A 26,927-nucleotide genomic window follows, 5' to 3' on the forward strand; every position below is an offset into this window, starting at 1 on the left:
GTTCAGCCAGCCTGCTTATATAGAGCTCCAGTACAATGTAACTGTAACTATTTTCTAAAACTATCCAATCACTGAACATCACTTTCAATCCCTTATTTGCATAACTATCTGCAGTATCCCCCTGCTGGCCCAGGGTGAGAACTTCAGTACATAACACTTTTCTCATTGATTGACAGAAAATAGTAAAACAAAAACAACAAACCAAGAGGAGGGTGAAGCAAATAATTTTTATGCACATCATTAATTTAAAGTAATGTACACATTTGGGTATATTCAAGATACCCAAGCAAAAATAATAATTATGTAGCATAAAAGCATTTGCATTGTTAGCTTTTAAACCTCATGAGCCGGGTCTGAGCACCTTTCCCCCCTTTTTTGCCCAGGCATCTACACACACACACCAAACACCCCCACTTCAATCAGTGCTGAATCAGAACAAATGGCAGTTCAGGTTTGCACTGGATTGCCATTTGCTCTGATTTGGCGGCAAAGTGGGTTTTGGGGGGTTAGCACTGGGGCAAAAAGTAAGTGCTCGGACATGACAGTTTAAAGCACAGACCTGTGCCTAGAAATGTGGCACAAAAGGAAGTCTGGATGGACCTTAAGCCTTAGCCATTTCCTTTGATTGATTGATTGATTGATTGATTGATTGATTGATTTAGTTTCACACAGTTGTGTAGTGGCAAATGCTGAAATGCAGGAGCTCAATCTAACAGTCCCTGCAGCCCTGCTCCATTCAACTCAGTGGTGCTGACAGTACAGATTCCACTTGCAAAACACATTGGGCTGAATCCAGTGCTAGTCCTACTCAGAGTAGATCCTTTGGACAGGGCTCACTTTTGGCTCATACATTTCTATGCATCCATCAGGGCGAATGAAGCACTGCTTGCCAACTTACGTCTGTCCTCAGCCAGCCCTCGCCTCTCTGCCATCTTACTTGCCGGGGGGGCCCTGCCTGCCTACCTGCCTCCTCCTTCTCAGTCTCAGGTGCTGGCCTGGTGCAACTCAGCCAGAAGGAGGAGGAGGGCAGGGGCAGGGGCAGAGGCGGGGCGGGGAAGAAGCTGTCTCTGGCTCCACCGATGGTTGGGCTCCTTACCCTCTGCCCAGTGGGTGTCAACCACCACTGAATAGGTCTACTTGGAGTAGAACTTACTTGGACATAACCCACTAAGCTTCAGCAAGACATCTTCAGCTAGCTGAAATGCAACACTAAATTTTTAAGTAGAAATGCAATCAATCTTGCAAAGAAGTGTTTAGGGTTTAAACTCCTAGTAAGAAGCAGAAAAACACCAACCAAGCAAAGGAAAGACATAGCCATTCTTTTCTTGATTATTGTCCTCATCTGCAGACTTCTGATGTGTCACAAATATTGGGGAATCATGAAAGCCTGGTTAAGAAAAAAGTTCCAGAGCTGCACCCCACTGCACCCCTCCTTACTATGCTTCTGTTTTTACACTTCATAACTATTTACATTAAAAGCAAAAAATTCGCCATCCACATACAAATTAAACTACCACCATTCATTACAAATTAATATCTACCTAAAGTATCCATCTGTTCCATCCACTAAAATTAAGATCAAATTGTATTTCAGGTGTTGGGGGGTGGGGGAGAGAGATAGTATTAAAAGCTGTCTAAAATGAGTGGGTTTTTTCCCATAAGTTGCAATGCCAGCCTGAATTTTAAACTCTGCCCAAGCCACTCCAATTTATTCTTGGTGTTCCTTCCTAATGAGGTGATTAATTGACAAATTATGAATCAGAGAGAGGCGTCTCATTTCTGTTTCCTTACAGCGCTGGAGATGATCAATTTCAGAATGTTCTGGGGACTGAGTTTTACCTTTTCATCTCGAAAAAAGCAAACACAGCAACGTCAAAAAAGCAGGGAGCAATTAGAGAAACTAATACAGGAGACTCCATGCTCCAGAAAGAGGCAGACTGCTAATTGCATCAAAATGGCATCTGCGCTTATGTGACGCAGCCGTTGCACCCGTATGCAGTGCCCTTGCGCATTCCCTGAGTTGGTCTGATGGCTGGCTCAGGAGGCATCCCAAATTCACCACAGGACACTTCGAGGCCCATGATGTGTCCAGAAATATAATTCCAATGTTTCCCCCATCCCAACTATTTTCAATTAATGAAAAATGGATGGATGGCGGCTGTGACTGGTGCCCATTTGGGCTGGCAGGGTGAAGAGCAGGGAGCCAGGGGTCATGAGAGGCAGAGCCAATAAATTCTTGCTAACTGGCAGCAGCCCTCAACCCTGGGAAGCCACCCTGCCTGGCTTTCCCGCTGACTTGTGCATGAATGAGGGTTCTTTTCCCTCACAAAACTATGATTTCCACAGTTCCCTGGGGAAGAGGGACTGATGGTTAAATCAGACTGGGAACTGTAACACCATGAGGAAGATTCCCTGGTCCTGAATTGGTTAACTGTGTTCCTGAAGGGCAGGGCAGCTGTCTACCAGTACCATCTGGTACGCAGGCTGAGACCCTACCAGCCTGAGGACTGTCTCACCAGAGTGGTACATTCTCTAGTTATCTCCCGCTTGGACTTCTGCAATGCACTCTACATGGGGCTACCTTTGAAGGTGACTCAGAAACTACAGCTAATCCAGAATGTGGCAGCTAGGCTGGTGACTGGGAGCAGCCACTGGAACCATATAACACTGGTCCTAAAGGATCTACACTAACTCCCAGTATGTTTCTAAGCACAATTCAAAGTGTTGGTGCTGAACTTTAAAGCTCTAAACAGCCTTGGCCCAGTAGACCTGAAGGAGCATCTCCTCCTCCATCGTCCAGCCTAGACACTGAGTTCCTCTTCCAACGAACTTCTACTGGTCCCCTCACTGCAAGACGTAAAGCTACAGGGAACCAGGCAGAGGATCTTCTCAGCAGTAGCACCCACCCTGTGGAACGCCCTCCCATCAGATGTCAAGGAGATAAACAACCACACAACCTTTAGAAGACACCTGAAGGCAACCTTATAAAGCAAAGTTTTTAATGTTTAATGTTTTATTATGGTTTTTTAAAAAAAGATATTTATTAAGATTTTCAAAATATTACAAAAGAAAAAAAAGAAAAAAGAAAAATACAAAATACAAAATAAAAATAGTTAAAAACAATGCAGTCTTTCAATCACTTACCTTTCATTTGCTTATTTCCCGGACCTCCTCACGCCTCCCTTTTCTGTATTCCAATTCAGTTTGTTAGTTCAGCAAATCCCTCCCCTCTTTGTTTATCCTAGTCTTCAATCTTAAAGTATTGTAACATTAGATTTTTACCTATTAATAGTCCATTTTTTCATATTCCCTTATAACATTACAGCTAGAAACCACTTAGTTTCTGTCCAACATCATTCTAACATTCATTAATTTTACAATATTTCTGTAAATATTTCTGTAAACTTTTTCCAATCTTCTTCCACCGACTCTTCTCCCTGGTCTCGGATTCTGCCAGTCATTTCTGCCAGTTCCATATAGTCCATCACCTTCATCTGCCATTCTTCCAAGGTGGGTAGATCTTGTGTCTTCCAATACTTTGCAATAAGTATTCTTGCTGCTGTTGTGGCATACATAAAGAAAGTTCTATCCTTCTTTGGCACCAATTGGCCGACTATGCCCAACAGGAAGGCCTCTGGTTTCTTTAGAAAGGTATATTTAAATACCTTTTTCATTTCATTATAGATCATCTCCCAGAAAGCCTTAATCTTTGGGCACGTCCACCAAAGGTGAAAGAATGTACCTTCGTTTTCTTTACATTTCCAACATTTATTATCGGGCAAATGATAGATTTTTGCAAGCTTGACTGGTGTCATGTACCACCTGTATATCATTTTCATAATATTCTCTCTTAGGGCATTACATGCCATAAATTTCATACCTGTAGTCCACAACTGTTCCCAGTCAGCAAACATAATGTTATGTCCAACATCTTGTGCCCATTTAATCATAGCAGATTTCACCGTTTCATCCTGAGTATTCCATTTCAACAGCAAGTTATACATCTTTGACAAAATCTTAGTTTTAGGTTCTAACAGTTCTGTTTCTAATTTTGATTTTTCCACCTGGAAGCCAATTTTCTTGTCCAAATTGTATGCCTCCATTATCTGATAATAATGAAGTCTCGCACTTTATCTTTTAATTTCTCAAAACTCTGCAGTTTCAATTTGTCTCCTTCTTGTTCCAAAATTTCCCAATATTTCGGCCATTTGGCCTCCATATTGAGCTTTTTCTGAGCCTTTGCTTCCATCGGTGACAACCACCTTGGGGTTTTATTTTCAAGTAAGTCCTTATATCTTATCCAGACATTTAACAATGCTTTCCTAACAATATGGTTTTTAAATGCTTTATGTGCTTTAACCTTGTCATACCACAAATATGCATGCCACCCAAAAACATTATTGAAACCTTCTAAATCCAAAATGTCTGTTTTCTCAAGAAGCAGCCATTCTTTCAGCCAGCAGAATGCTGCTGATTCATAATAAAGTTTAAGGTCTGGCAGGGCAAATCCACCTCTGTCCTTTGCATCAGTTAATATTTTAAATTATTATGTTTTTGTATATTCTGGGGCAACCCAGTCAGATGAGAGCGGTACAAATTAAAAAAATACGATGATGATGATGATGATCCTCCTAACAACTCTGAGCACTCTTAACAAACCTCATTTTCCAGAATTCTTTGAGGGAAGCAGGACTTCTTAAAGTGGTATCACAGTGCTTTAAGGGGGGCCTTGAACTGCCTGGCTTACTGGCATACCCTCTTTCGGAAAGGCCAGGAGAAGCCCCTGTCTTCCCTTCTGCTCTCCCTTCCCTGACAGCCTATAGAGTGAGCGCAGGGCAGTGAAGGGTGCACAGAGCGCTGTCATCCTGCACCCCAGTGCTGCTCTTCACACCAGGAATTGGCCACTTAAGGCGTTCAGCTCCACCAAGGGAGCAGAGTGACTGGCATTTCTTGTGGGGAGAAAAGGCCATCTTTGGGAATTTGAGGAGCTAGGCAGGGTGGAACATGGAGCCTTTTGATTTATTGATAGCCATTGACTCAGACAAAGACAACCAAGAATTTTGCTTGTGTGTGTGTGAAAATGAAATAGAAAAGAAGGTCATTCGAGTACCTGCTGACCACTCAGAAGTTCTGACAAGCACAAAGCAGGGCATTTTGCAAGCCTCAGCACCAAAAGCTTCTCAATAGTGCCACTGCCAGTGCCACCCAGCGCCACCTGGCCCTGTTCACAAAGGATGTGCTTACAAAATTGACTCTACCTGGTTGGGGGGGGAGCGGGGAGCAGAAACTCCCTCTCCCTGCAGGTTTGCTTTCCCTACGCAAGTGGTTTTTTGCTTTGCACTCCCTGGAAACATTAACAAAGCCATCAGTATAAATAATGGTACATTATTCCGGACATAATAAATACTATTTATTGTGTGTGACCCTGATGCACAGTTTCCACAGAGAAATTGATTTATGTGCAGAGTTTGCCATCAGGTGGCCAATATTAGTATGGCAGCGGTGAATTATGATTATTTTTTAAAGCATCGGGATTTTTTCTTGTGACTTGCAGAACTTCTGGAAACACCTGCAGCACCTGAGCAAGGTAGACTCCAAGTGGAGCCTCTCCTTCAGAGTCCCAGTGCTGCTTGCCGAAGAGGCAGCCCCTTTCCCCATTTCTATCTCAAGGGTCTTGAAAACTATGTTTGAAGGGGTCATGGGCAGAGTGCGCCCTGGTGGGCTTATCTGACGGCAGCAGCATCAGACAGTGAATCTAACACCCTTTCAGCCTCCCACAACACCTCACAGGGATGTGGGGATGTCCATTCCAGTTGCCTTCTTATTCTTCAAGTCTTAACTTCTCCACATGTCTACATCAGTTTGTAAAGTCCTTGTGAAAACGCAGCAGTATTCTTGCATGCCATATTCCCCAATATACCGTATTGCCCCAAATATAAGCCACACTTTTTTTTCCAAATTCCGACCATGAAAAGTTAAAGTGCAACTTAAATTTGTGACCTTAAAAAAATGGGCTTTTATGATATTGCTGCTGAAACAGACGTACGGTAAAACAGAAAGGGTGTGAGTGCCTGCAGAATTTTAAGGGAGCAGCTTATATTGTCTTTTTCTATTGTATTGTCTTTTTTTTCCTCCTTGAATTTTAAAGGTGCAGCTTATTTGTGGGTGCGGCTTATATTTGGGCCAATACAATCTTTGTGCTACAATAATGAAAAACCACAATTCGGTTTTAAAATTGTTCTTTGAAGTGCAAGATTTCTTTCCATTCCCTATACAGTGGTACCTTGGTTTAAGAACAGCTTAGTCTATGAACAACCTGGATTAAGAACACTGCAAACCCAGAAGTAGGTGTTTTGGTTTGTGAACTTTGCCTTGGAAACAGAACATGTTCCACTTCTGGAAAGCACACCTTGGTTTAAGAATGCTTTGGTTTAAGAACAGACTTCCAAAATGGATTAAGTTCGTAAACCAAGGTACCACTGTAGTTATGTCACATAAGAAATATTGTGGAGTTTGAAAAGGAGCACAAGACGGACCACAAGCACTGGGTGTTTCTCAGAATGCTGCACCTGAAAAAGAATTGAGGGGGGCAGGATGGGTGCCAGCCTAGATCAAGAGTGCCTTTTAGTATATTTTTATGTATTTTATTTTATCTGACAAGATATGTATGCTGCTTAATAATCACAAACCTCTACGTCAGTCACATAAAACAATATAAAAATACCACTAAAATCAAATGATTATAAAAATTGACATAGAATTTATCAAAATAGAAATAAATTCAGTTGTTTCAGAACTAAAAATTGTGCTGTTATGGTCTAAGGACTAACACAATAAAAATTATTCAACTCACACAAGGAAATGGCATGCTAAAATAACATGTCTACTGAACATTGCTGGGTGGCACAGAAATACAGCTAATTGATTGATTACTTAATTAAAGACACAAATGGGTGCAAAATAGGAACAGCTGTTTACAAAGGACAGGTAACAGAAAATAAGGACTTTGTGATAAACAGGACTCCCATGGCAGGCTCCTTCACCTCAGCCACGTGGCTATCTCCTTCTGGAGCCATGGGAAGGCAAGCTATGCCCAGGTTGGTCCTTCAGGGCTGTGGCGGCGCTTCCTTCTCCTCACAGCCGGCAAAGGGATGCCCACCCCTGGGCAGAACTCCTGCTGGCTGGAGCCTGGACTTTTCTTAGGGCTTCCCTCACAGCATGTGTCCTTGGGTGAGGTGTGCACCCCACAGCAGGAGCGCAGAGAGGAGAGCCACCTCCTCGCCCAGGACCCACCTGCACCTGCCTTCACACTACTCAGCCAAGGAGAGGCGGCTGGGGAAGGGCTGTGCTTGGCACCTCGGCCTGCTCTCCGCCTGCCTCCTCCCAGACCTGCTGCAGCTGTGGCTCCAGCACTGATGGGACTCTGCCAGGCCTGCCAAGGAGTACCAGCTGCTGCTCCTGCCAGTCGCTCACAGAGCAGAGAAGCTGACCGTGCTGATCCCACGCGCAACAAAAATTTTTTCATCAAGGATTTCTGGTTTCCAACTCATTGTCTGTTGTTGTATGCCCCTCATGCATGACAAGAAGGAAGCCTTGAATGTGCTTATCCATTTCCAAAACCAGTGGAGTTTTGTTCTTAACAAAGGTGAACGGCTGTGCTTTCGCTTAGTCCTCTCTCATTAACAGTAACCCTCAGTGGGGCTGGATTTGTCCCATGGGTTTCTAATTTATTTAATTACCGTATTTTTTGCTCTATAAGACTCACTTTTTCCCTGTTTGGGAAAAATGGGGAAATGTGTGTGCGTCTTATGGAGAGAATGCAGGCTGCGCAGCTATCCCAGAAGCCAGAACAGCAAGAGGGATTGCCGCTGCGCAGCGATCCCTCTTGCTGTTCTGGCTTCTGGGATTCAGATTTTTTTCCCTTGTTTTCCTTCTCCAAAAACTAGGTGCGTCTTATGGTCTGTTGCGTCTTATAGAGCGAAAAATACAGTAATTCATTCTATAAATCATCCCTCTCGTGTTCTGAACTCTGCAGCCTCCCTGGATGCTGACCCTTCACTTGAAGCCCAGGAGAAGGCATCATGATGTAGCCCCTCCCATGGAGCTTTTTCAGGAAGCCCAGGGAGGCTGCAGAGAAATGTTTAATGGGGAGAAAAAGACACAAACTCACTCAGAGCCCCACACACCACCTTTGGTCACCTTGTAATGTTTATAAGGCAAGCTCAAGTCCCCACTCACCCACTGAAATTTTAAAGTGCCCTGAGAATGAAGCAGAAAAACTGAAGGCTCTTTTGAAAAGGAAGAACATTTTTTGTGAAATTGAAAGATACAACACTGGTCCCACCCCCTCCCCGCACAGGAGCACAGCAGACAGAGAGAGAACAAAACAGTCCATGGCTCTTATTTACATAACTAAAATATGCGCAATGAGTCCCTTCACATAATTAACACCACAACTAGTTGACCCAAGTCACCAACTCTGATCTCTCCTGTGCCACAAATTTCCCCTGGGAGAAGCTAATCTCTCAGCTGCTGTCCTCATCATAGCCGTCTGAAATGTGGGGATAAGGACAGCAGTCTACCTGACATAGACTGGGCCCGGTCTTATTCAACATCTTTATCAACGACTTGGATGATGGACTCAAGGGCATCCTGATCAAATTTGCAGATGACACCAAACTGGGAGGGGTGGCTAACACCCCAGAGGACAGGATCACACTTCAAAACGACCTTGACAGATTAGAGAACTGGGCAAAAACAAACAAGATGAATTTTAACAGGGAGAAAAGTAAAGTATTGCACTTGGGCAAAAAAAATGAGAGGCACAAATACAAGATGGGGGACACCTGGCTTGAGAGCAGTACATGTGAAAAGGATCTAGGAGTCTTGGTTGACCACAAACTTGACATGAGCCAACAGTGTGACGCGGCAGCTAAAAAAGCCAATGCAATTCTGTGCTGCATCAATAGGAGTATAGCATCTAGATCAAGGGAAGTAATAGTGCCACTGTATTCTGCTCTGGTCAGACCACACCTGGAGTACTGTGTCCAGTTCTGGGCACCACAATTCAAGAAGGATACTGACAAACTGGAACGTGTCCAGAGGAGGGCAACCAAAATGGTCAAAGGCCTGGAAACGATGCCTTATGAGGAACGGCTAAGGGAGCTGGGCATGTTTAGCCTGGAGAAGAGGAGGTCAAGGGGTGATATGATAGCCATGTTCAAATATATAAAAGGATGTCACATAGAGGAGGGAGAAAGGTTGTTTTCTGCTGCTCCAGAGAAGCGGACACGGAGCAATGGATCCAAACTACAAGAAAGAAGATTCCACCTAAACATTAGGAAGAACTTCCTGACAGTAAGAGCTGTTTGACAGTGGAATTTGCTGCCAAGGAGTGTGGTGGAGTCTCCTACTTTGGAGGTCTTTAAGCAGAGGCTTGACAACCATATGTCAGGAGTGCTCTGATGGTGTTTCCTGCTTGGCAGGGGGTTGGACTCGATGGCCCTTGGGGTCTCTTCCAACTCTATGATTCTAGGATTCTAGGATTCTAGGATTCTATGACATAGTTGTGTTGAGGGTCGTATGACAGGATAACTGCCATTTTCAGAAGCAGCTTTGATTCCCCCTGCACACAGCAAGTCATCATTCTGCTGGCTAGCAGAACACAAAAACTCTCCTTTCAAGACACAGTTCCTAGAAGATGTTTCTAATTAAAGTGATTAATGATTTCTGCTCCAGGCAGACTGAAGCATGTGGGACACAGTCACCTTATCTTGAAATGGACACAACACAGACACGTCATTGCTAACCAGGGTGAGCTGCGACTCATGGCAGATGGGGTCACACACAGAGAGAAGGAGAGCTGGAGCGAAAGAACTTTTAAATCAGCATGCAAGTTTGCACACAGTCCTGCAGTCTGAAGGACTGGTGAGGAACAAGCTGATCCAACAACTGAGGATGCAGCTCTTGATTCTGAAGTTGGAAAGAGTTCCATCCAGATACATGGTCAGGGGCCCAGATACTCTTAGGGGCCACAGTCCCTATGTCTCTGGTCCATTATGCCGATCATGAAGGGTTAACCTCATTGGTGGGAGAAGAGGGAGCACCAGGTCCCTGGGCAAATATAATAATCTCCCCACACCCATTGCTTGGACTTGTGTGGTTACTTGAAGGAAAGGCACTTTTCACTTAAAAATTATAACTGAATCAAAAAGTGGAAAACAAACAGCTCACTGAGGTCTGAGCATGCTCAGCAGTAGGAATGTCAGAGAATTCCGATAAAAATGGAAGCGGGAACAGGAATGGATGATATTTGCTTATTCATCCCATGTCCAGAAAGGAAATCAATCCAATGAATACAATCAGTCTTCACTGTTGTTGCTGCTGCTGCTGCTGCTGTTGTCTGTCCTCATTTGCATTGTGTTTCCTTGCATTGAAATGGATGGTAGAATAAAATAATGATAATGTAATTTATGAAATTTATACATTTACACAAGTTGTGTAATTTTGCCAAGGCAGACAGTGAGACAAATAACACAGATTTCCATGGAAGATGAACTGTGTTTGAACTGAGGCTATGCTGCTGCATGCAACAAACATAGGACAGAATGGGAAATGATGCCGTCTTACATGCACTGAGAAGTCACAGAGAACTGGGGAAGGGCAGGGGAGGCAGCATCTTCAGAGAGGGCATGGCTGGCCAGCCAGCAAAATAATACCAACAGAAGCATCTGGGGAGCAGGGAGTGAGAAGAAGTAGTAACCATTTCTTCTATTTCTTAATATTTCACTATGTATTGGCATGGTGGTTGTGCTCCACTTGTGAACCACATTGGATCAGGCCATGACCCACTAGTAAGTCCTGACACACCTGGTGAAGACCAGTTGAAGTCATCTATTTGATTGTATTGTGACTTTTAAAAACCCCACCAGTGCTTATTGTAATAATCTTACAGAAACTGCTTTGTGAAAACAGTATACAAGAACTTTACATCTATAAACTCTACACAGGAACACATTTGCTAACCAGTGAGGCTAGCAACATTTTGCCGCAGTTCTCTCTTTTGCACAACTTGAAAACTGACCGCAGAGGAGTCTACAGATAGGAACCTAGAAAACATAGGTAACATTAAAATCACAGATCATGCCCCAGTAGAAGTTACCCTTAAATTAGGAGAGAGAACACAAACCACCCCATCATGGTCCTTCAGCCCCATCCTAACCACAAATAAACAAATTAGAGAGAGTCTCACAAAAACTCTCCAAAACTACTTCAAGGAAAATGATGTAGACAATATAACAACTCCCCTCCTATGGGATGCAATGAAAGCGGTCACCAAAGGAGTTTGCATAAAAGAGAAAGCATTCCTTAAAAAACAAACCTCCTCAAAACTTAGCAAAATAGAACAAGACATCACAGCCCTCTCATCACACTACAAACAAACAGGATCTAAAAATCTCAAACTTATTGAACAAAAAAGGAGAGAACTAGACTTCCTAGAAATCAACAAAACAATGATCAACATTCTATACTCTAAACAATGCTTCTATGAGTATGGAGGGGAAAACTCCAGACTATTAGCAAATAGGTTTAGGGAAAAAGCACATAAAACAAGAATACACTGCATCACCAAAAAAAGACGGCAACATAACATTCTTCCGCAAAGAAATAACCTCAGAATTTGCAGAATTTTACCCCAACCTATACACCTCTCATAACCCACCTGAGGAGGAAATCTGAAAATTCCTAGAGGGACTGACAATGCCTACCTTAACTGATGTGGAACAGGAATTCATGGACAGTTGTATCATCCCAGAGGAAATAGATACAGTGGTACACCGCAAGACGAATGCCTCGCAAGACGGAAAACCCGCAAGACGAAAAAGTTTTCTGTTTTGGAGGCGCTTCGCAAGATGAATTTCCCTATGGGCTTGCTTCGCAAGACGAAAGCCCATAGGGAAATGGTGGCGGTCGGGAGCAAAGACTTTCGCCGACAGCCGGCCTTCAGAAGAGGACCTCTTCTGAAGGCCGGCGGGGGGCAAAAGTCTTTGCTCCCCCCCCCCGCCTGCCCTGGGCGATCTTAAAATGCTGGGGGTCTGCAGCGAAGCGTTCACGCTGTTCCGAAGCGGGGCGGGGGGCGGGAACACCTGCCCCAGCCACCCCGCTTCGGAACACTGCTCCGAAGCGGGGCGGGGGGCGGGAACACCTGCCCCAGCCACCCCGCTTCGGAACGCTGCTCCGAAGCGGGGCGGGGGGGGCGGGAACACCTTCTGAAGGCGGGCGGGGGCGAAAGTCTTTGTCCCCCCTGCCTGCCTTCCCAGGGGCTTTTAAATCGCCCTGGACAGCGGAGAAGTCCTCCGCTGTCCCGGGGCGATTTTAAAATGCCGCCCGCCAGCATTTTAAGATCGCCCGGACAGCGGAGAAGTCCTCCGCTGTCCCGGGGTTTTTTAAAATGCTGGGGGTAGGAAGAAAAGCCCTTGTCCCCCCCCCCCAAGCCTTCAGAAGAGGTCCGGGGACAGACTGTCCCCGGACCTGGTCTGAAGGCGGTTTCCCTAGGAACGCATTAATTGATTTTCAATGCATTCCTATGGGAAACCGTGCATCGCAAGACGAAAAACTCGCAAGACAAAGAGACTTGCGGAACGAATTAATTTCGTCTTGCGAGGCACCACTGTATGGTCCTCAAAAATCTGAAGCCCCACAAAGCCCCAGGCCCAGACGGCTTTGCAGCAGAATTCTATAGAAAATTCAAAGAACCCCTTATGCCCTACATGAACCGCCTATTCAATGATATCATAAAAGGTGGAGCCCATCCCCAAAACATGGACCTACTCCAAAATACAGTAGTCTCCATCCCAAAACCACTGAAAGACAGCCTCAAAGTAGAATCATACTGCCCAATCTCATTAATAAACCAAGACTACAAAAAAGGGGGGATGCGGGTGGTGCTGTGGGTTAAACCACAGAGCCTAGGGCTTGCCAATCAGAAGTCAGTGGTTTGAATCCCTGTGACGGGGTGAGCTCCAGTTGCTTGGTCCCTGCTCCTGCCAACCTAGCAGTTCGAAAGCACGTCAAAGTGCAAGTAGATCAATAGGGACCACTCCGGCGGGAAGGTAAACAGCGTTTCCGTGCACTGCTCTGTTTCGCCAGAAGTGGCTTAGTCATGCTGGCCACATGACCCCTTGGCCAGTAAAGCAAGATGAGTGCCACAACCCCAGAGTCGTCTGCGACTGGACCTAACAGTCAGGGGTCCCTTTACCCTTACAAGATATTCAAAACAATATTGGCCAACCGCCTAAAAATCTTCCTACACAAGTTAAGAGCCCCAGACCAGACTGGTCGCAATATAACAGACCCCATCAGGAAACTACTGAACCTGATTGAACACAGCAAGGCAAGTAAACTCCCACTGACAATTATGTCCCTAGACATCCTCAAAGCTTTTGATTGCTTAAAGTGGAAATAACTATTAGCAGTACTAACATGAAATTTGGCCCCAACTTCCTACAAACCCTCAAACAAATATACTCCCAAGCCTCAGCAAAATGCCGGATTAACAATATGGAGTCTAATACTATAGCAATCCAAAGAGGCACAAAAAAAGGATGCCCTGTCCGTGTGTTTGCTTCTGCGCCCCCTTAAAACTTGCTCAAACTAGGTGGTCATTTCTGTTTTTCATGCTCATTGTTGCAAAGGTACTGTAGGTGGGTCTTCGGTGTTTTCTTCTCTAAAGGACACTGGCCTTTAAAGTTGCCATGAACTCCCCGCTGCTTAGGAAAGGGGGAAAGGACCAGGAATGTAAAAGTGTTATCCTAATTTTGACCAGGGCAATCCATTACCCACCAAGGCTGTTGCTCCTGACTCCTCTTCCACCTCAGGGATGAATATGATTTCCTGCCTCCTGTGTGGTACGGGCCAGTTTCCCAGCCTAGGATTCAGGAGGGAACACAGGAGGGAGAAAGGTTGTTTTCTGCTGCTCCAGAGAAGCGGACACGGAGCAATGGATCCAAACTACAAGAAAGAAGATTCCACCTAAACATTAGGAAGAACTTCCTGGCAGTAAGAGCTGTTCGACAGTGGAATTTGCTGCCAAGGAGTGTGGTGGATTCTCCTTCTTTGGAGGTCTTTAAGCAGAGGCTTGACAACCATATGTCAGGAGTGCTCTGATGGTGTTTCCTGCTTGGCAGGGGGTTGGACTCGATGGCCCTTGTGGTCTCTTCCAACTCTATGATTCTATGATTCTAAGTGTTGCTTGCTTAAGTCTGGCAAGAGTCTGCTGGGCCAGAGCCAATTCCCCAGGAGTCCTTGGCTGCAAAGAATTGGGGGTGGGGAACACTGCCTCCCTCCCAGGCTTTGGGGGGCATGCTTTATGTCAGGAAATGAAAATAAATCTTCGGCATCTACTTCCTCAGTCTGGCGGCAACTTGCCTACCAACTTTAGTGCAGAGGAAAGTAGCTCCTTTTTGCAAAGGTGCCGGTGCTCCAAGTGTGAGTGTCTGAAATGGGCCTGGCATGTCCACACAGGAGTGGTGGCCCTGCCAAGAGGCCAGAAGAAGAAACCATCTCAGGTGGTGGGTTGGGGGGGCAGTTAAAGATGGCCAAGTGGAAGTGTCAGGCAGCCCTGACCCACAGGGTAGGGCTGTAGCTCAACTGTAGAAGAGCATCTGCTTTGTGTGCAGAAGGTCCCGGGTTCAGTCACCTGTATCTCCAGTTTGGGCCAGGAAGGACTTCTGCTTGAAACCCTGGAAAGCTGCTGCTGCTCAGTGTAGACAGTACTGAACTAGGTGGGGCAATTGTCTGACTCAGTCCATGGCAGTTTCCTGTTGTTATAGGTCAGACAATTGTTATTTGTAAGACTTTGGCCTCAGCTGGCCAGTTATGTACCACCCTTTCCATGTCGAGAGACATGTTGCCATAGAGACAAGTGGGCGGGCCTTTCCCCACCTCACCTGACTGTCATCCTAGAATGGAGGCTAAGGGAGTGTGAGAGAGTTTTGGATGGGGCTGGAAGGCATGTCTTGCTCTGTGCTGGACCCACAGCTGTGACTTAGGTCCCTGGACCCTAATGGCGAAGGAGGATCTGTGGGAGTGTTGATGCTGTGAGCCCCTCCATCCAATGCTCAGCTTGTATTTTTGTGTAAATAAGACCATACAGTCTAAAGTCTCCATAGTCTCCACTGACTTTCATTCCTAGGAAACCAAATTCTGGTGAAGCACTGGAAGCCGTGGGGTCTCTCACCACTCAGAGATTAGGGTGCATGGAACACTGTGCTGTGTTCCTGTGGAGCACGAAGAATCAACCGGGAAATGCTGCTAAGCAAGAGTATTGGAAAGGAAAGGAATCTCTTGTTCAGGACTGGCCCCAAACATCTTGCTTACTAAGAGAGAGGGTGGCTGTGTTCTGCCTCCATTGTTGGGTCACAGTATCCCTCTGAAAACCAGATGCTGGGAATCACAAGTGGCGAAAGTGCTATTGCGCTCAAGTCCTGCTTTGGGGCTCCCCATAGACACCAGGATGTTCCTTGCAAGAAGAGGATGCTCAACACAGTGGCCTTGGCCTGATTCAGCAGGCTCTGCTTATGTTCTTCAGGAGGAGGAAGTGATGGAATTATAATAAATGCATTATCTAATATGAAAAGCCCTGTTTGATCAGACCAAGGAACTACTGTGTGACCGGGCATTCCAACTTAGATCAGCCATATCCCTCTAGGATTCACACAGGCAGCACATGAAGTGGGGGGAAGCTTTCCTAGCTGTTCTTCCCAGCACTTGATATTTAGTGGTCTAGTGCTTCTGCTCATGGAGGCTCCATTTAGCATTCATCAATAATAACCATGGATAGTTCTCCCTATATCATAGGTCCCATCTAGTTTCTAATGTAGCTTGTGGTAGAGTCTTGACACAGTTATCCTTAAGGTCAGAAACTGAGAAATGACTAGCACAAGAATTCAACAAAACAAATGTTACATGAGAGAAAGAGTGAACATTGGTGGTCAGCCCATGTCACATAGAAGTTGTTTTAATATGCCATTTCAACAATATATGTTCCTGCCTGAAAGGATGCCACGCCAAACGGAAACTCACTTGATAAGCGACTGGAGCTCAGAAATAGGTCCCATCCTCATCTAAACCTTTTTTCTCTTTTTTTAAAAAAGCAGCTTGTCCAGTCAGAACATATGTACAAAATAAAGCAGGGCTATTCAGAGAAATTGTGACAGGCATTTTCAGGAACCAAACACTTCCCAAAAGCCCAAGCTCATCTGTTTTCCAAACCCATGGAGACAGGGGAATATGCCACATTCTGGATTGTGCTGTTGCATTGTAAAAGAACTTTAATCACTCATGATTTATGACTTCAGGAGCCCGAGAGTTCCAAACGTCATGAGTTGTACTTTTGACAACCAAATGGATTCTTTCTGGTCCTTATTCATGCCTTCTTTAAAATTCTGATTCTCAGTTCCCTTGGAGGGTAACCAAACAACATTGATATAAGATGCTAAGAGAGAATCAATTAAAAAATATCTCATTAGTAATAACCATGGATAGTTCTCCCTATATCATAGGTCCCATCTAGCTTCTAGTGTAGCTTGTGGTAGAGCCTTGACACAGTTATCCTTAAGGTCAGAGGCTCAAACTGCACATGACGTCAATCATGTGCAATTTTTCTTCTGTTTTCTCTCTTCTTTCTGCTAAAGTGCTGCCAGAAATCACAGACCAGCAGAAGGACTGTAGGTGAAAGCAGCATCTTAACCTCTTCCTCTCCACTTATTTCATACCTCCCGCCCCCATCTGCTTTTCTCCCAATGAGAGAAAACAAGCAGTTACAAGCAACAGTTTTCCAAGCTCAGTTGCATTTTTGCTTCTTGGTTTTGACCACACAAAAGGTTTCCAGATCCATCCTGGTATCTCCAGGTGAGGTGATAAAGGACTCCTGTCTCTAATTTTAGAGAGACAGTACTGCCTTCAATGGATGAATCATAGAATCATAGAGTTGGAATAGACCACAAGGGCCATCGAGTCCAACCCCCTGCCAAGCAGGAAACACCATCAGAGCACTCCTGACATATGGTTGTCAAGCCTCTGCTTAAAGACCTCCAAAGAAGGAGACTCCACCACACTCCTTGGCAGCAAATTCCACTGTCAAACAGCTCTTACTGTCAGGAAGTTCTTCCTAATGTTTAGGTGGAATCTTCTTTCTTGTAGTTTGGATCCATTGCTCCGTGTCCGCTTCTCTGGAGCAGCAGAAAACAACCTTTCTCCCTCCTCTATGTGACATCCGTTTATATATTTGAATATGGCTATCATATCACCCCTTAACCTCCTTTTCTCCAGGCTAAACATGCCCAGCTCCCTTAGCCGTTCCTCATAAGGCATCGTTTCCAGGCCTTTGACCATTTTGGTTGCCCTCCTCTGGACACGTTCCAGTTTGTCAGTGTCCTTCTTGAACTGTGGTGGCCATGTCGTTCAATTGGGAGGACAGATGAGATGACAATTTGTGCATTTAATTGCTTCAATTTCCTGCCCAGAGCCTCGTAGTCTCTTTTGATCTTCTGGAGGCTATTGCTTGAGTGTCATTGGTTCCCACATGAACCAAGAGGAAGAGGTATTTGTCAGTGGGTTTTATGATTCCTTGCAGTCGTTCAGTTACATCTTGGATCTTGGATGGATGGTCTGCCTCTTCATAAGGCATCTTTTGGTAGGAAGTCGGAAACAGAAAACTAGTGGAAAGGAAAGGGTTTATGAAGCCCATTCTCCCCCTGCCCCCCCCCCCGCCAACCTGTGAAGAAGGCCTTCATTTGGAGACTGTGGCCGTGGGCAAAAGGTGTGGGAGACACTGCAGGGGAAAAGAATCATGAGCCAAGATCTGGTTAAGTTGTGCAAGGATGGTGCTGGGCAGGAATTTGATTAAGTTCACATTGAAAGATCAGCCTACCTGATTTGCCATTTCCAAAACTCCTGCCCCTTCTTTTCAAACAAGAACAACTCAGAGACAAACGAAGTGCAGAGCTGGCCTTCCTGAAAATAAAGAGCTTTAAGTGTAATTACAGGCTGTATAATCAGCATGAAGAAAAGAAATGCATTGTAATTGATGTCATATTTTATAAATATTCTGGCTGCTTCAGAAATTGAAAAAGCCCTTTGTTTTCAAAAGAAATACTTTAGCATAATGATTATAAGGGATTTAATGGGAGGAATCTATTCTCTGAAGCTGGATTTTCGGCTCAATCTCAGGAAGATAAGTAGGGTTTAATTGCCCTGGTTTGCCAGCAAGCTCCCACCTGCACACCCCAACAAAGCACACCCCCCTCCGGTGAGGTGCTGCTCCCTCCCTTAGTGAGCACGGCATATATAGAATCCCTCATTAGGTCGGCCACGTTTAATGGGCTAATCGGTTAGATCCATTGGTTTAAGGGATTTTAATCAGCTTTAAACCACTGCTCCCAATTAAATCAGACAGTGGGGTTTTTTAAAGTATCGTTTTCAAAACAAGCTCTTATAAAAGCTGCAGGTGACAGTTTTGGAAGGAAAGGCTTTTCTAAAACTTAGGAACAGAGCCTTCTTTTGGCCTGAGGGACACGCCAAAGGCAACGGGGGGCACGATTCTTACTTTATACAGTAGGTTACATTCCAGCCACACAAAAGTCAAAGGTCTCCAGACACCTCTCTATTCTCCACCCACGCAACACACACTTCAAGGACACATGTAAGGGGTGTGGTCTGAGGGGAATCCCAAGGGCCACCTAAAGAAGACTCAAGGGCCACATTTGGTCTCTGGGCTTGCCCACTTCTGTTCTAATATGTTGTCATCCATGGCTCATGGGAGCATCATCTTTACAAAGGACAGTCTCGTGCTCTGGTTACTCAGAAGTTCCACTGGGTTTCATGGAGCTTACTCCAAAGTAAGTGAGCATACTGAACACCATATAGGGTTGTACCCTAATTAATGGATTAATGGATTAGTTGATTAAATCTCATGCTATTAATTAAGTCTATAATCCTTTTAAAAAAATTGAATTTAGAAAAAGGTAAACAGAAATTATTATCAAACATCTTTTTTGTCAAAAGTAAACCATTAATCTAGATAAAAGCACAACCCACGATAAAAACGAAAGAAAAGGAAAATAGAAAAAAATGAGAAAAAGAGAGAGAAAGAGAATGAAGAAAAAGAGAAGAAATAGTGGGAGGAGGAGAAGGGAAATAAAGAACTTCCAATTCTTCATCTATCAACTATTTGTAAACATTATTCAATTTATCCACTCCAGTATTATACCTAACGAAACCACTTTGTATAAACCAACATTCTCCTCAGTCTTCAAACCCAAATTTCATAGAATCATAGAGTTGGAAGAGACCACAAGGGCCATCGAGTCCAACCCCCTGCCAAGCAGGAAACACTATCAGAGCACTCCTGACATATGGTTGTCAAGCCTCTGCTTAAAGACCTCCAAAGTAGGAGACTCCACCACACTCCTTGGCAGCAAATTCATTAGTTTGTTTTCTTTTTCACACAGCACATGCAAGATGAAAAGAAAGAAAAATTAATATGGAAAGAATGTGATGATCTAAAGTGGATAGGCAAAGGGATTTATAACCTCATTTTTTTAAAGGGAATATGATACTGTTATGTAAATATATGAGCAGGAATTGATAAATTGATAACTGATGGATAATGGGAAAATTAAAAAAAATTAAAAATAAAAATTGTAAATTGAGTATAAGGAAGGAAATGTGAATTAGAGATAAATATGTAATATCAAGCAGCAAGGGGGAAAGTAGGGGTGCATCTAGGATGAAGAGCAGGAAGTCAACTTTTTTGGGGGGAATTGTAATAAATTTGATGTAATTTGGCATTGATTTGTTAAAAAATTGGAAAAATAATAAATATTATTTGGCAAAAAAGGGGAGCGTTTTTTAAAAAAAACTTCAAGAGGATCATCACCCCACATTTCACCCCTTTTCTTGGAGTGCATTTCTGGCAGCTGGGATTACTGGATTACAGCTCTCTCCTTCAGTGGGAGTCCCTGAAAGAGATGGTTAGGGTGCCGTCACCTCCCTGGAAGTCCCCTCTAAGTCTACAATCCTGTGTTCCCTGAAAGGGCATCCTGGGACCAATAGATACGGTAAATCAGATCTGCCTCCATGACAGCGGAGATTGATTACTGAAATCAGCGAGGAAGATCTGATGTCAGATCTCCCCTCTCCCCACGGCCACATCATCTAAGCTATGTCTGAGTTCTGACGTTGGTAGGGCCAAAAATGGAAGGATAGCTGCTTTTTGAAAGGAGATAGAACAGGGCAGAAGAACATGAAAGCATTTCTCCACCGGTAACTTCCGCCTTGCACAGCTTGGGCTTTGGGGAAGTTGGATATGGTAGCTGAACCATCTTTGGATTTCCAGAACCAAAGTTTTAGGATTACAGCCTATGCTATACTACTGTGCTATTACTTTATAGTTTGCTTTCCAAGGTGCCCTAAAATGGGCCACATCAAATTATCACAATCAACACCATTGTTTTTCTGCTGCTGCTACTACTTATTATTTATAAAGCAGCTAAAATCTACTAGGCACTGTTCAAAAATTAAAACAAGACTGTCCCTGCCTGCAAGTTTAGAGTACAACAGACATGACAGAAAAGGAAAAGGTGATGATTGGGGGGGGGGAGAAGGGGAGAGAGAGAGAGAGAGAGAGAGAGAGAGAGAGAGGGAGGGAGGGAGGGAGGGAGGGAGAATTAAAACCAGGCACTAGTTTTGAAAGTTACACAATTGTTTTTCTAACGACCAGCAATAATCGGGCACCCAACATTTGTACTTTCCAGAAACAACTGAAGATATTTTTGTTTCCACAAACTTTTCCATTTGGAAGAAAAAGTTTCTCTCTGCCTTGTTCTGCATTGTTTTTAAATAAACCTTGGGTTTTGGTATTTAAGTTTTAAAAGCTGCTTTGAAATATACATGAAAAGCTATTAATTTGTTAATTAATCAGTCCTGGCCCAAGACATTCAGCTGCTTGAAGTCCAAAGTGTTGTGGAGGATGGTGGTGAAAAAGAAAATCAATCCTCCTGTCAGACTGGGAATATCCCCTCACTCACCCAAGTTTAGGGTATTCCACCATACTCACGTATATGTCAAACGAAGCTTTAATAATAAAGAAAACGGTAACACGATAACACACTGTGAGAGAAACTGAAAGAACATCATGAGGCCAGAAGGACCTGAAATATACTCGGAGTCCTGCAGTGATTTCATGCTCTTTATTGCAGCTTGTAAAACAGTGATTGAATTTCCTCCCAAACCTCAGGCTTTTATATACATTCTTTACACAATGAATCCCATCTTATTGGCTGATTCTGCTTCCCTCCTGGAGCCTGATTGGGCTGCTGCTGCAAGCCAATCAGTTGTTGCATTCTAGGATCCTACTTGTCTATTGTTCTAGGATCCAAGCTTAGTACATAACAGGACCCTTGGCCTCTCAAATGGAATGGGACGCCCAAAGCACAATACAAAATCCCCGCCTACCAGATGACAGACATTCTACTAATCCCATTAGGTCCCAGTGTTTTCCTAACAAAAAACACTCCCACCCCCACTGCCCCCCACATCGTCTCCCTGGTTAAGGGTCCCTTTTTAAGTGCTTTGGCTGCCCCCTTCAGACACCCTTTTGGGCCTTCCTCTATGCCCTGCCCCTCTCCTTCCCATGGTACCCCCTTCTAGCTGATCCATGTACCACTTCCTCTGGCTGCCTGGGAAGGCTGCCTGGAAGGCGATGGGTGGCCCCTGCTCCCTCTGCTGCACCCCAGTCCAAGGGCGGCTCGGAGAGGCGTCTGAGCCAGGAGGGCGAAGGGGCTCCAAGGTCTCACCTTTCCCATAACTAACAGGCAGACGCTGGATTTGTGGGCAGCCCCAGCTCCTCTGATCTTTTAACTTGTCTCCTATACCCAGATCCAAGGAGGTGCTTTCAAAAATCCCTGTTTGCACAGGACAGCGGGCTCTCTCCAAGTGAGAGGGTTCAGTGGTTGTTGAGTGACAACAATGCATTGGCCCTTTTTTCTCTGGCAGCAAAAAAGATCAGGAAGAAGAAACTGGATAAAATAGCCATAAACTGTAAAGTAGATTCAGAGTGCAGTGGTACCTTGGTTATCAAACGCCTTGGTTCCCAAACACTGAAAACCCGGAAGTGAGTGTTCCAGTTTTCAAACATTTTTTGGAAGCCAAACATCCAATGCGGCTGTTGACTATTGTTTCTGGGGCACCTGCACCAATCAGAAGCTGCGCCTTGGTTTTCGAAAATTTTGGAAGTCAAATGGACTTCTGGAACAGATTAAGTTTGGCACCATAAAGAAAAAACAAAACAAAACAAAACATACAATACAATACAAAATAAAAGAAACAAAGCAAAACAAAACAAAACAAAAACCATTTAAAACACAATCCAATTTCAACCTCTTGTCTTTCTTTCCCTTATTTCCTCGACCTCCTCACGCCTCCCTTTTTGTATTCCACTTCCATTAATTGTTTCAGCAATTCCTTCCCATCTTTCTCTGTTTTCTATCCTATAATTGTCTTAACACATTCTAATCATATTCTTCCCTTTAAAGCTCTATTAATCTATTTATACTTAATTCCTTACAACATTTCTACTAAAGCCATATAACTTCATTCCAACGTTTTTCTAACATTCACTAATTTTACAGTATTTCTGTAAATAGTCTTTAAACTTTTTCCAGTCTTCTTCCACCGACTCTTCTCCCTGGTCTTGGATTCTGCCAGTCATTTCCGCCAATTCCATGTAGTCCATCAACTTCATCTGCCATTCTTCCCTGGTGGGTAAATCTTGTGTCTTCCAATATTTTGCGATGAATATTCTTGCTGCTGTTGTTGCATACATAAAAAAGTTCTATCCTTCTTTACCACCAATTGACTGACCATGCCCAGGAGAAAGGCCTCTGGTTTCTTAAGGAAGGTATATTTAAATATCTTTTTCATTTCATTATATATCATCTCCCAGAATATCTTAATCCTTGGGCACGTCCACCAAAGGAGAAAGAATGTACCTTCAGTCTCCTTACATTTCCAACATTTATTATCAGGCAAATGGTAGATTTTTTCAAGCTTAACTGGTGTCATGTACCACCTGTAAATCATTTTCATTAAATTTTCTCTTAGGGCATTACATGCCGTAAATTTCATACCTGTGTTCCATAACCGTTCCCAGTCAGCCATCATTATGTTATGTCCAACATCTTGTGCCCATTTAATCATAGCTGATTTCACCGTTTCATCCTGAGTGTTCCATTTCAACAGCAAGTTATACATTCTTGACAAATTCTTGGTTTTTGGATCTAACAATTCTGTTTCCAATTTTGATTTTTCCACCTGGAAACCAACTTTTTTGTCCAATTTGTATGCCTCCATTATTTGATAATAATGGAGCCAATCTCGCACTTTGTTTTTCAATTTTTCGAAGCTCTGCAATTTTATTCTGTCTCCATCTTCCTCCAGAATTTCCCTATATTTCGGCCATTTGGCCTCCATATTGAGTTTTTTCTGTGCCTTCGCTTCCATTGGTGACAACCATCTTGGGTTTCTTTTCCCCTAGCAAATCCTTATATCTTATCCAAACATTAAACAATGCTTTTCTAACAATATGATTTTTAAATGCTTTATGCACTTTTACCTTATCGTACCACAAATATGCATGCCAACCAAATGCATTGTTAAAGCCTTCTAAATCCAACACTTCAGTATTTTCAAGAAGCAGCCATTCTCTCAGCCAACAAAAAGCAGCTGATTCATAATAAAGTTTAAGGTCTGGCAGGGCAAATCCACCTCTTTCTTTGGCATCCGTTAATATCTTAAATTTTATTCGAGGCTTCTTGCCCTGCCAAACAAATCTAGAAATATTCTTCTGCCACTTGTTGAAACAATCCATCTTATCCAAAATTTGCAATGTTTGGAACAAAAATAACATCCTTGGCAGCACATTCATTTTTATCACAGCAATTCGGCCTAACAATTATAACTTTAAATTTGTCCATACATCTAAATCCTTTTTCACTTCAGTCCAACATTTTTCATAATTATCCTTGAATAAATTCACGTTTTTAGCAGTCATGTTAACCCCTAAGTATTTCACTTTTTTAACCAATGTTAGTCCTGTCTCCTCCTGAAACTTCTCTCTCTCATTCATAGTTAATTTTTTCTCTAAAACCTTGGTTTTCATTTTATTCAACTTGAAACCTGCAACCTGTCCAAATTCTTGAATCAGTTCCAATACCCTTTTAGTACTAGGTTCTGGCTCCTGTAAAGTCAATACTAAGTCGTCAGCAAATGCTTTCAATTTGTACTGTTTAGCTCCCACCTGTATACCTTTAACTTCTTGATCCTTTCTAATCATGTTTAGCAAAACCTCGACGACCAATATAAAGAGCAATGGAGAAATTGGGCAACCTTGTCGTGTCCCTTTTTCAATCTTAAACTCTTATGTCATCACATTATTCACAATTAATTTTGCCTTTTGTTCAGAATAAATTGCACCTATACCATTTTCAAAACCTTGTCCTACCCCCATCCCCTGTAGATTCTTCTTCATAAAACTCCAAGAAATATTGTCAAAGGCTTTCTCTGCATCCACAAATATCAAGACTGCTTTAGTATTAATATTCACTTGTAGTTTTTCTAGAATATTAATTATATTCCTCGTATTGTCAGACAAATGTCTGCCCGGGAGAAAGCCCGCTTGGTCTGTATGGATTTCTTCTATTAACACCTTTTTTAGTCTTTTGGCCAAAATATCTGCGAAGATTTTGTAATCCACATTAAGCAACGATATAGGGCGGTAGTTCTTAAGCTGTGTCTTTTCAGTCTCTGTTTTCGGTATAAGTGTAATGTATGCTTCCTTCCACGACTCTGGTGCCTGTCTTCCTTCCAATATTTCATTACAGACTTCCTTCAATGGTTGTATTAACCAGTCTTTCAAAGATCTGTAGTATCTTGAAGTTCGACAGTGGAATTTGCTGCCAAGGAGTGTGGTGGAGTCTCCTTCTTTGGAGGTCTTTAAGCAGAGGCTTGACAACCATATGTCAGGAGTGCTCTGATGGTGTTTCCTGCTTGGCAGGGGGTTGGACTCGATGGCCCTTGTGGTCTCTTCCAATTCTATGATTCTATGATTCTATGATTCTATGATTCTATGATTCTATGATTCTATGATTCTATGATTCTATGATTCTATGATTCTATGATTCTATGATTCAAACCATCTGGTCCTGGAGATTTGCCTAATTGCATGTTTTGAATGGCCCCTTCCACCTCCTGATCCGTTATCTTATAGTTCAACATTAACTGTTTTTCCTGAGAGATTTTACATAGTCCATTCATTTTTAAGAATCGATCAATGTCCATTTCTTTTTGCTTCTCCTGTGTATAAAGTTGTTTGAAGTATCTCTGAAAACACTTCCTGATCTCCACTGGGTTCTGTATATTCTTTCCTTCCACTTCCAAATTCGTAATAGTATTAAGTTTTTGTCTTTTTTTCATCTGCCAGGCCAACAATTTTCCACACTTATTCGGAAGTGAGTGTTCCAGTTTTCAAATATTTTTTGGAAGCCAAACGTCCAATGTGGCTGTTGACTATTGTTTCTGGGGCACCTGCACCAATCAGAAGCTGCGCCTTGGTTTTCGAAAATTTTGGAAGTCAAATGGACTTCCGGAACAGATTAAGTTTGGCACTTTTGTTTTTGCTATTTATTTTGTGTTTTTGTTTTTGAGGCTTTCTCGGTTAATTTGTTTTTGTGACTGTGTGGAACCCAGTTCAGCTACTGATTGATTGAATGTGTGACTGCGGAAATGGATAAAAAAAAACAACTCATCCAAACAATCAGTGCAGGTAAGAAAAAATAATAATTTTAATTTTTATCATCTACAATACTGTCTTATTTATTTTATAGTACAGTACATTGATGACCAGACATCCTGGAGAGTGAAGTCAAATGGGCCTTAGAAAGCACTGCAAATAACAAGGCCAGTGGAAGTGATGGTATTCCAGCTGAACTATTTAAAATTTTAAAAGATGATGCTGTTAAGGTGCTACACTAAAAATGCCAGCAAGTTTGGAAAACTCAGCAGTGGCCAGAGGATTGGAGAAGATCAGTTTACATCCCAATCCCAAAGAAGGGCAGTGCCAAAGAATGTTCCACCTACCACACAATTGCACTCATTTCACACGCTAGCAAGGTTATGCTTAAAATTCTACAAGGAAGGCTTAAGCAGTATGTGGACAGAGAACTCCCAGAAGTGCAAGCTGGATTTAGAAGAGACAGAGGAACCAGAGACCAAATTGCAAACATGCGCTGGATTATGGAGAAAGCTAGAGAGTTCCAGAAAGACATCTACTTCTGCTTCATTGACTATGCAAAAGCCTTTGACTGTGTCGACCACAGCAAATTATGGCAAGTTCTTAAAGAAATGGGAGTGCCTGATCACCTCATCTGTCTCCTGAGAAAGCTCTAAGTGGGACGAGAAGCTACAGTTAGAACGGGATATGGAACAACTGATTGGTTCAAAATTGGGAAAGGAGTACGACAAGGCTGTATATTGTCTCCTTGCTTATTTAACTTATATGCAGAATTCATTATGCGAAAGGCTGGGCTGGATGAATCCCTAGCCGGAATTAAGATTGCTGGAAGAAATATCAACAACCTCAGATATGCAGATGACACAACCTTGATGGCAGAAAGTGAGAAGGAATTAAAGAATCTTTTATTGAGGGTGAAAGAGGAGAGCGCAAAATATGGTCTGAAGCAAAATATGGTCAAAAAAACGAAGATCATGGCCACTGGTCCCATCACCTCCTGTCAAATAGAAGGGGAAGAAATGGAGGCAGTGAGAGATTTTACTTTCTTGGGCTCCATGATTACTGCAGATGGTGACAG

This window comes from Podarcis liolepis (genome assembly GCF_965112155.1).
Source record: "Podarcis liolepis genome assembly, chromosome: 7".
NCBI lineage: Eukaryota > Metazoa > Chordata > Lepidosauria > Squamata > Lacertidae > Podarcis > Podarcis liolepis.